Source organism: Callospermophilus lateralis, chromosome 10, assembly GCF_048772815.1.
Source record: "Callospermophilus lateralis isolate mCalLat2 chromosome 10, mCalLat2.hap1, whole genome shotgun sequence".
Taxonomy (NCBI): domain Eukaryota; kingdom Metazoa; phylum Chordata; class Mammalia; order Rodentia; family Sciuridae; genus Callospermophilus; species Callospermophilus lateralis.
The window spans coordinates 41,135,363-41,147,510 of record NC_135314.1 but is presented as its reverse complement, the minus strand read 5'-3'; positions in this window follow the sequence as shown (position 1 = coordinate 41,147,510).

Genomic DNA, 12,148 nt, shown 5'->3' with positions numbered 1-12,148 from the left:
TTAAAGATATAAAACCATAAAATTACCAGAAGACTAATAGAACTCCTTTGTCTTATAGTAGTGAAGACCTTTCCAGTCATGAAATAAAAGACTGGCAAATATAGCTGCAAAAAACCTTCAAACCCCTGTAAGGCAAAAATACCATAAGCAAAGAGAAAAATACAAATGACTAACTGGAAAAAAAATGCAACTCCTTTTCACAAAGGGCTAATCACCCCAATACATTATTTGTTCCTATAAACCAAGGAGACAAATAACCCAATAGAAAAAGTACCCATTTCAAATATATATATATAATTTTTTTCTCTTTTGCAGTACTGAGGATTGAATCTAGGACTGCTCTATCATTGAGCTCCATCGCAAGTCCTTTTATTTTTGTTTTTTATTTTGAGGCAGGGTTTTGCTAGGTTGCCAAAGCTGGCCTCAACTTGTGATCCTCCTGCCTCAGCCTCCCAAGTAGCTGGAATTATGGGTGTGCCCCACCACAACCAGAATAATATTGCATATGTTTAAAGTAAAATTAATTTAATACATAATGATGCAGATTCATTTGTATTGACACACAAAGATGTATTTAGTAGGGCTTGGAGCTCAGTGGCAGAGGAGTTATTCAGCACGTGTGAGGTTTGGGGTTTGATCCCCAACACCAGAAAGGAAAATGCACTTAGTGCCTAAAGTAAGTCACAGAATATATATGGAATAATTCCAAGTTTTTTTTATATTTATATGATCCTACTCATTTATATTGAAAAAAAAGGGGAAACTTCAGAAAAATACTCTGTAAAATTTTAATAGTGCTTATCTCTAGTTGGTAGAAGTGGGGTTATTTCATTTGAAATTTATTTTCTATTTTTTATAAGATGCTATTGTAATTTCTATAATTACAAAACAAAAAGAAGAAAGTTACATTAGAAAAGCTTTAAGGCTGGGGTTGTGGCTCAGTGGTAGATCGCTTGCATCACACATGTGAGGCACTGGGTTTGATCCCCAGCATCACATAAAAATAAATAAAGTAAATATATTTTTAAAAATTTTTAAATAAGAAAAGCTTCAAGGAAGAATAACAACCCAGGAAATATATTTGGCACATAACAAAGAATTTAGTAATCTTAATATTAAAGAGCTCGTACAAAAAAAAAAAGAAAGAAAAAGAAGCATGCTCCAGAACCCAAATAGATAACAGAATAAATAAATATTTATAATATATTACTAGAAGGCTATAAAAGGATAATATGAAGCTGTTTAAGGACAAGGATGGTAATATATATTAAGGAAAATTATGCTGTTATAACAAATAACGCTGTTATAACAAAAATATACCTATACCAGACTGGGAATGTAGCTCATAGGTAGGGTACTTGCTTAGCATGTGTGAGATGCAGAGTTCAATACCTAGTACTGAAAAAAAAAAAAGTAGATATATATATGTGTGTGTGTGTGTGTGTGTGTGTATACCTATACCAGACTTGTTGACTTTATGTACATATTTATGTATATAAATATATGCACAGAATAATATCTGTGAGGGTAGGTGCTAAAAATCATACATATATGATTTGGTGATGGAACAATTACAAGCATTTAATTTTTTTCTTGTCTTAACATATTTTTCTGCAATAAATGTCTAACTATATAAAATTTTTAAAAATTGTTTATAATACTTCTTTGTGAAAAATTTAGTTACAAGTTCATCACATTGTATTAAATGATGGAAAACTAAAAACAAATTACATGTATAATAATAGGTATTAAAGATGACATAGGGATGTGGATAATTTCAATCACAATTACCTTGTAGAACAATATTTATTAGTGTGTCAGATTTATGGCAGATTTTATATATTTATATATATATAAAATATAAATATATAAAATATAAATATATATTTTTTAATGCATTTACAAAACAGTGTATACAAAATGACTCCATTTAAAAAAACTAAAATGTATATGCTTGGAAAAAACTAAAATGTATATGCTTAGAAAAATTCTGGGAGGAGACCACCAAAATATTTGTTCACTGTGACTACCCCTAGATGGTGGAATTATAGATAAGCTTTTATGCATAATGTTTTTATTAGTGCATTATAGTTGTACATAATAGTGGGATTTATTTTGACATATTCATTAATGCATATAGAGTGGTTTGCTCCATTTCGATCCTATTTTTCTTTTTTCTTTTTGACAGAATTTTCTCAATTCTTGGGGCTCGGATTGTGGCTCAGCAGTAGAGCACTCACCTAGCACGGGTGGGATCTGGGTTCAATACTCAGCATCACCTAAAAATAAAGGCATTGCATTGTGTCCATCTACACCTAAAAAAATATATTTTTTTTAAAAAAAGAATTTTATCAATTCTCAACAATAAATAATCTCTTCTAAAATAAGAAAAAATGAAGCACTATAGTTTTTGTTTGTTTGGTACCAGGAAGCGAATCCAGGGGAGCTTAATCACTGAGCCACATCCCCAGCCCTTTTTTATTTTTTATTTTGTGACAGGTGTGGGAAGCCATTCTCGCACGTGATTGGGCACCTCCCTGATTGGGTGTGAGGTGTTCTGGCCAAACTGTATCGGAGCTAATCCCCACCCTCTCCATGTGCAAGAGCCTGTCCGTGTGCGGGTGTGACTGACCATTGACCCTGAGACCAGTCACTGACTCTGACCTTGGAATGCTGTCCCCCTCGACCTTCATTGGATGGAATTTTCCCCTGAATTTCTTGTTCCCCAATAAAAGGCCACTCCCTGGCGTGCCCTGTCTCTCTCTCCTGCTAGTCTTGAGTAAGCCTTGCTGCCCCACTGGGTGGTTCAAGGCAAGAGCCAGAGGGAGGGCCGTCTCAGACCTGGTCAAAAAAAAAGGTAATTGAGTCTTGTGTGTTTATTTATTTTTTTTTTTTAAGAGAGAGTGAGAGAGAGAGGGAGAGAGAGAGAGAGAGAGAATTTTTAATATTTATTTTTTAGTTATTGGCGGACACAACATCTTTGTATGTGGTGCTGAGGATCAAACCTGGGCTGCACGCATGCCAGGCAAGTGCGCTACTGCTTGAGCCATATCCCCAGACCATTGTGTGTTTATTTTGATCTCACTAGTTAACTTCTATGCTATGAACCTCTTGTATGAAACCAGCTTGCTGGTTGCGCGGTTGAATTGGCGCCCAACATGGGGCATTTTAGTTTAACTAGATTGAGTGGGAGTGCGCTATAAAGATAAAGGAATTGGTGACAATTTTGGGTCACAAAAGTACCTGGAGGTACTGAAGGAACGAGACGTTAAATTAATTAAAATGGGAAATTCAACTTCTATGGATAAGGAGATGTATTTGACTATTCTAGACACCATAATTAATCAGAAAGGAAAACAGATTTAAAAAATCAGTTATTACAATTCTTAAAGGTCGTAGGTGACTTTTGCCCTTGGTTTTGTGAGCAAGAATCCCCAAACATACTTGGGAGAAATCAGGTAGGTGCCCAATCACGTGCGAGAATGACTTCCCACAGACAAGTTCTTGCTAAATTGCTTAGGGCCTTGCTAAATTGCTGAGGTTGGCTTTGAACTTGCAATCCTCCTGCATCAACCTCCCAAACCACTGGATTATAGGCATGCACCACCACACCCAGCTACTGTAGTATTTTTTAAGTGCTGTTTTAAAAAGATGCTTCAAGAAATATTGTAAACTATCTAAACATTTACTCATTCCAAAAAAGCTGAATGAGTAAAGGATTCTGGCTGAGACGGGCTACTATATCCTCAACTGAGATGCTCAGCCTCACTTTCATTCCCTTGAGTCTTTATGGACTATAGGGTGTCAGCCATCACATTGGGTAGAATAAATATATTTATGTTCCAGTATATGAAGGTTAGATGCTATAAAGAGGTATGGCTCCCCAAGTATCTTCAGTCCAGCCACTTGCCCTGTGGCAAGTAGGTTAACAGGCCTGGGTTGGAAGGTGAATGGTGAATGGCTAAGGCATAAACATTCTGTTAGGAATCATTTCTGGACCGGGGCCTCCCTCAGCTGCTTCTGCTACAGACTGCTCAGCCATCCTTGTCTTACTGCTGAGGCTGTATAAAGGAAGGAGCAGTTGTAAAGGTGGGGGGTCTCTCAGGTGGCCTCCTCAAAAGGGCAGGGCAGAGGTGGGCCCTGATGCCCAAGAAAGCCCTCAGATTTTTTACATCTTTTGAATTTACTGCAACAGCTTCCAGACTGGCCTTCTGCCCTCAGACCCTGCCCTGTACAAACCATCTTCCAAGCCACTGACATTCTTCTTGAAATACAGCTAATTAGTTCATTCCTAGGATCAAAACATGACATCAAAATCTTTTCAAAACTTCTCAAAGTTTACCACTGAAGTACATCAACAATGGACAAAAGAAATGCCTTAAATCAGGTGAGGTGGCTGTCTCAAAATAAAAAGTAAAAATGGCTGGGGATGTAGCTCAGTGGTAAAGCACCCCTGGGTTCAACCCCCAGTACCAAAGAGGGAGGGAGGCAAGAATATCTTAAGTTCCCCAGAGGACCATGTAGTATTGTGTAGCCTAAAGCCACCACCAGCACACCTAAATTTTCTTAGAAGTCTCCCATGTTCTCTTAAAAATGTATGAGAATTTTTTATTCTTCTCCATGCTATCTCTGAATTTCTTATAATATGAAGATGTTTAAAATTATTCACCTTAAGGAAAAATGATGCTCCTGAAAGAAATATTGTGTTTATCTAGAGACTTCAAGTATCATGCCTGCAGAAGTACCTATAGGACAAAATCCAAACTGCTGACAAACAGGGCTCTTTATAGTTTGTCCCTCACAAATCTTTCTGCTTTTTTTCTGTGACTCCTCTACACACACTTCAGATTCTGGGTCACCTAGACTCCTGTCTGCTAACTTCCTCCTAGGTCGTGGGAGACCACACTCTCTATCTGTTGACAATCTACCATCTCCAAAGGTCTCGAGGGAGGACCAAGCATCACCATCCACATTAAACCACCTCTGATGGCCCCTGACAGATACGATGTGAGAGGTAGCAAGGTACCATAAAAACAGCCAGTGCTTTGGAACCTGAAGGTTGGTTTTCAAATCCTGTCTCCAACTCTTGACAGTTCTAACTTCTTCTTGGTCTAACTTCTTCTGACAAGTTCTAACTTCTTCTTGGTCTCACTTATAAAATGGGGAATAATTATGCTTACCCCAAAGGACTGTTAAAGAAATTATAAAAGATGCAAACAATTGTATAATGTCTAGTACATACACCCTTACACTCCCCCAAACTCCTATAGCACTTTATTTACACCATTCATGTAAACAGTCCAGGTTTAGTGGTGTAGCCTGGTACAGTGGAGCACACCTGTAAGCTCAGCAGCATGGGAGGCTGAGGCAGAAGGATCGCAAGTTCAAAGCCAGCTTCAGCAACTTAGTGAGGCACATAAGCAACTCAGTGAGACCCTGTCTCTAAATAAAATATGAAAAAGAGGTTGGGGATGTGACTCAGTGATACTGGGTTCAATCTCCAGTATCAACAACAACAACCAAAAAGCAGAGGTTTATGTAGTTGCCCTTTCTATAATGGTTTATTTGCCCCAAAATATCTATTGGGGAAAATTGGTTCCCAATGCCCCCGAAAACTTCTTGTAGTACTCCCATGATCCCATGGCTTGAAAGATTTTGGTTAGGACTGGGGATGTGGCTCAAGCGGTAGCACGCTCGCCTGGCATGCCCAGGTTTGGTCCTCAGCACCACATACAAACAAAGATGTTGTGTCCGCCGAAAACTAAAAAATATATAAAAAAAGAAAGATTTTGGTTATTAAGTCAAAACACATTTATGAAATAGTAGTCCTCTTTTCTAAACTCTCAATCCTATTAAGGTTTTGAGAGCATTCCCAGCCTCTCCCATCATACCTAACTCTAGGGACTGGAGCTGGGAGCCACCCACCAAGACCATAAACACCTTGAGATTACAGCCCCATCTGCACTCTTCTACAGCACCTCACTCAGTGTCCTGTGCTTAGAACAACCTAGTAACTGCTTGTGGCATAAACAGAAAGTTTCACACACATGACAGGGGGGAAGCCCTCTCCAAATGAGCTGGTGTGCAGAAAGGGGTCATTGTTACGGGAGGCGAGCTGGAGGCCAGCCCTTCTTCTTCCATCCACCCGGAGCAGCGCCCCCAATTACACCAGCTGGCCTTCAACTTCTGTGTGTGAGCCGATTAAAAAGCACCCTCTCTCCAGTGTCTGGAAACTCCTGCAAGGAAAGTTTGCTGCCCAAAGTTGGCTTTTGACTAGAGTCTTAATAAGAGGCCTCAGCAGGCTGTGGTGAGAGAGACAATGTCACTTGGAGGAGCAGCTTGAAGCGGCAGTTAGGAGAAGAATTATTTTAATGAATACATTTCCTTTCAATTGTATGGGAATATCAAGATCCCATTAGAATGGGGAAGCAATTAGAACTAATAAAGATGAATGCACAGTGCTCCGTGCGTGCAGAATAACAAGCAGCCAACAAAGGGCCTCAGGAGCGCCTGCTCTAATCCAAGTGAACCAGCGGCCAGCACGGGAAGGCTCTGCTCAGCCGCTCAAAGCTCCTGTGTCCGGCACATTCTGATCACGCCCAGCAAATGGCGTGAGTTGGGCCTCAGAGGAGGGGGCTGCCCCCCACCACTGCCCGGCCTCGTGGGGATTGAGATGGGCTGTTGGCAGCCCCTTGGCAACAGCCATTCAGACCAGGGCCCTGGCTCCTGGCCAGCCTCTTGCTTGCCCCTTGCATTGGGCCTCATTGTGTCCAGGTGGCAAATGCCTTCTCACCAACTCTCCTTGGAAGTTTAGAGAGGGGGCGGGACAGTGGAGGAGGGAGAGTGGGTGAATGAGAAGGGGGCCCTCTGCCCCAAGCATTGCTCCTTTCCCCTCCCCCACTGGCCAGGGTCTGCTCCTCCTCTGAGTTTGGTGTTATGTTACAGACACTGGTGAGTCACAGGCAGCCAAACACAGAAGTACTGTTGCTTACACAATTGCTCTTCAAACAGTAACAAACAATTTTCATTATCCAAGTCAGATCGAATCATCCGCCTGGCCATCCTGCCTCAATCCCAGCCATACAAACAGAAAGAACCCAGAGCCTCGCTCTGCCTATTCTGCTCTGACAACAGTGGGCTTCATTTTGCTTCGGCCTCGACATACAAGACAAAGCTCTTCCTCTTATCCTTTCTTGGAATTGGATCGGCTGTCAAAATGGTCAGGAGAAATAGGGAAAACGCAAGTACCTACACAGTTTGGGGGGCCTGCTCAGATATGGGGTGACAGGTTACTCAGCACCTGTGTGAAGAAAGCATTCAAGAGTTTGGAGGACTCTATTGCCATCTTTAGAAGGAATCCAACAAGATAACACTGGCTCCCCACCAAAGTATTCACTGGCCTCGCTGGAGTGTCAGTACTTGACATTTCTTTATCTAATCTTTTTTGGCCAGACAGTTTTTTTCAAAGAGGAATGTGTAAGCTCATTCCGAAATGTCTGCATCAGAGGCCGGTCGCACTCCTATACTCATTGCTGGGATTTTTCTACCACTTCTCTTAAATAAAAAGACATTTTTGCAACATTTCATACTGGTTTCTTAATGGGAGAGTACTTTAAAAGCACATTTACATTTATAATCTTACTTGAATCTCAAAATAACCCCATGGGATATGGAAAGCAAGAGTTAACAGGTTTAAAGTTGAAGAAATAGCAGCCCAGAGAGGTTCAATGTCCTGTGAAAGGTCACAGGGTGGGTAAGGACTTGGCTCAGTACGTTCACACCTTTTCCACACCTTCAGAGTGCTAGACATTTCAGGGTACTTCATCCTGCAATTCCACTTTTCCAGGTAAATTCCCTACCCCTTCCACATACTAACCCCACTAAAGCTGGTACACTTCCAAGACTAGTCCAGGCTACAAAGAATCCTCCCTCAAGAAGATTCTAATCTACCAGGCATCAGAGTGTTTTGCCATCCCTCCAACCAAAGAGATGTACCCTTTTTGTTTTGTTTTTGTACACAGTATTGAAGCCAGGGGTGCTTCACCACTGCGCTACATCCCCAGTCTTATTTACTTATTTATTTATTTAGACAGGGTCTCACTAAGTTGCCCAGGCTGGCCTCAAACTTGGGATCCTCCTGTGTCAGCCTCCCGAATCACTGGGATTAAAAGTGTGGGTGTGCACCACCATGCCTAGCTGCCTTTCCTCCCTTTTGATAACTTAGGTGAAAATCAGCCTGTCCCACTGGGCTTCCAGCTGCTCAGGAGGTGAAGGCAGGAGAATCAAGAGTTTAAAGCCAGCCTCAGCAAAAAGCAACGCCCTCAGCAACTCAGTGAGACCCTGTGTCTAAATAAAATATAAAAGACGACTGTGGCTCAGTGGTTGAGTGCCCTTGAGTTCAATCCCTGGCAGCAAAAAAAAGTCAGCCTGCCCAGTACATGGTGGGCACAAAACTGGAAAACTGTTGTTCTCATTCCTTCAGTACGACATTGTAGTATCTAGTAACTGGCAGGTGTAGCGCAAATCTACTCACCTTTCATACTCTTTACTACCTTCCACACCTGAAGGTCTGTTCATTTAATTTTTAAAAGTTTCTTATTTCTAGGGCTGGGATTGTGGCTCAGTGGTACAGCGCTCACCTAGCACAGGCGGGACCCAGGTTCGATACTCAGCACCACATAAAAATAAAGGCATTGTGTTGTGTCCATCTACACCTAAAAAATAAATATTAAAAAAAGTTTTTTTTTAATTTCAAATAATTTTAAAAAATCTTTTTTTGTAGTTGTAGATGAACAAAATGTCTTTTATTTTATTTTTATGTGGTGCTGAGGATCGAACAGTGCCTCACATGTGCTAAGTGAGTGCCTTGCCACTGAGCTACAATCCCAGTCCATCATTTCTATAATTTTTGAGGTATAATTTATATTCTGTGAAATACATAAGTATTCAGGATACAGTTTGGTAAGTTTTCAGATATGTACTCCTACACTAAATTCAAGATGCAGAACGTTCCCATCACCACAGAAAGTTCCTAGATACCCCTTTCCAGTCAAGCCCACCCTAAGAGCCCACCATCCTAATTTCTACCATTGAGCTACATTCCCAGATCTATCATCCTGATTTCTATCATTATACATTAGTTTAACCTGCTCTGAACATCAGATAAGTGGAATCATATTGGATTTATAATCTTTTGAATCTTTCTTCTTTTATTGAACATAATATCTGCCAGACTCATCCAAATTGTATCAGTTTGTTCCCTTTCTAAATGAGTATTATGTTATTCATTCCATTTTTTAAATCCAGCTATATTATTACTAATTCAAAATTCCTTCAACATTTCTCTTACATGCTACTTTCCATGCATATTTCTCTTGGCCATGCTTGAGTGACAAAAACATGAAAGTAAATTATTTTGTATCACTGTCCTTTTAGGTAGGGGTGTCTAACCAGGCAGTCCAACATGGTGGTCATGAGCACAGGCTTCTGATTAGGCAAATCTGGATTTGCATTTCCTGGTTTAACATGTAACAGATGGGTGATTTGAGGTAAGCAATTTAACCTCTCGGTGACTGTTTTCCCACTAGCAAAATGATAATAATACCTTCCTAATAGGGATTTGTGAGGCCTACATTATATTGTACATAAAATGTTTGGCACATGCAAACTAATAGTAGCCTCAAGCTAGACTATAATAAACATTGTTTCATTCATATTTTAAGTTTTTGTAAGTCATATAAAATTAATGGGTATATATTTTTAATTTTTTTTAAAGTAATGCGGCTTCTTTTTAAAAAAATTCTATTTATTTATATGTGGTGCTAAGAATCAAACCCAGTGCTTCACACATACTAGACAAATGCTCTACCACTGAGCCACAACCCCAGCCCTCAAAGGTTTTTAAAAGATTTCATATTTAGATCTAGAAAAGTCTGTCTGATATTTTTTAAGAATGAATGTTATTTTCTAAGGACAAAAGTAAAGCCTTCCATCATTTATTCACTGATAATTACATATGGAGTGTGAACTATGAAAAGCTCTTCAAAAGAGTTAAAGACATAGTTCTAGCTTTTAGGATGTTTGGTTTGGGGAGGGTAAAAAGATAAAAACAAAAATAATTATAAAGCTAAGTGTGATAAATAACAACAATAATCATCATCATCTATTAATGTAATAGTTAAAGAGTCTGGTCTCTGGGTCACACTGTAAGGATTCAAATACCAGCTGTGTGATGTTGGACAAGTTACTTCTTTGTGTGTTAGCTAAAATGTACCTAAAATGTAGGTATTCACTATTTATCTAGCAGGATTACTAGCAGCATGTACTCAATAACTAATCTCTCACATTTATTAGACATTCAGTATGTGCCATACACTGCATTTAATTCTTATGTCCATTACTTTACATAATTTCTACAAAACTGTCACTACTCCTGAAGTGGCACCCCCTTTCTCCACAGAAACGCCCTCTTTACCATAGCTGATTTTAGGACTGTCAGAAAAAGAGTCCATTGTAGATAAACTTCCTATTTTCGTGTTACCCTGTTTACTTGGCCACTGGCCAAGAAGATACCAGCACTCCAGGTGCTGGACACCCCCTTACTAGTTTTTCACAACTGTATCCAGTATAGTACTTTGAAGAAATGTGCAAACAAGGCCTCTGGCCTTGAGCTGGGCTTCACAGAGATGTCTACATTTTTAAGATAAGTTACAAATGGGCTCCATGGTAACAGCTGGCATGGGGAGGATAGAAAGAAGCTCCCCCCTTCTCAGGTGTTGTCCTTGAAGAGTTAATGTGCCCAGAACAGTGAAAAAAAAAAAAAAAAAAAAGGTGCTTTTATGTGAACTTCTGCATACTGTGAACTTCTGAGCCCCTCCCCTTACATGCTGGGTATAAAACTCTGGAACTCCCTGAACTCGGGGTTCAGGGGATTGACTGATTACAGCAAAGGCTGTACCCTCTGAACCTGGCTGCAGTCAAATAAAACTGTTTCCTGCTATCTTGGATGCCTTGCCTCCTTTGTCCCTACAACACTCCTACACCCATTGTACTGATGAGGCAACTGAAGGGCAGGGTGTTTAGGTAACTGATCTAAGATTATATAGCTAGTAAACAACAAATACCGCAGGAAAGACACAGACATCTGTAAGTACTTACCTTAATGAGAATCAAATCATTAGTATTTGCAAAGTGCTTAAAAGAGCTAGCATATAATAAGGCCTATATATATGGATGTTAAATAAATATAAATTGCTGTGGTGATTCAGAGATGACAGTAAATAAATTACATGCATGGTGACTACAGTGTTGAGGAAGAATTTGGAAAGGTGATGTTTATGCTGGGCTCTGAATAGTGGACAGGATCTAGCAAAATGGAGATGCTGGAGAGTGCATTTGAGAGAGAATGAGGAAGAGACAAGAAGTGAGAGAAAACTTCCTTTTTGTCTAACCAGTCACTATTCCTATCAGTACTTCTTCAGTGAATCTCTTCTCATTTGCCTCTTATCCCTGTAGAATCTGCTGTTCTTACCCACTTCATCATAATTATCTATTGCACAATATTCCTAAGTGTCTCCATGTGCCAGGATAGGTCTCAGCTCCCATTCTGCACTATAATCTTCTAAACTGAATTCCCAGTTTTTGGCTGGTCTCACTTAAATCCATCCATCACACTGTTACCAGAAAGAGTATAAAGCCACCAACCTGGCTCAGACATCCCCCTGTGGTCTTTCCCCATCTTCCAAAATAAATCTCAATTTCCCCAACATCCTATTTGAAGCCCTTCACTAACTGAACTATGCAGCCTTATCTCCCAGCCTTCACCTTCCCACTCTGCACATGAGCTTCAGTAAAGCACCTGAAATCTGGACAACACACACTTATACATAAGTACTTGCTTAAAGAATGTGGTTAGAACTCCATCCTAATTCCATCCCTTGTCTACTGAAACATTCCCCACCTTGCCTGCCCTGGTTGGAAAAACCCTAGTAACATCCCTCATTCCACCCATCCCACCTTCCCGAGTTTAAAACATAGCAGTGGGTGCACGTTCCCCTAAGGCCCTCTACAAACACTGAAGCCCACAGGAGGCCGGAAGAGGAACTGCTTTACGCCGAGCCGAGGCCGCCATCTTGGCTGAGGTGGCCGG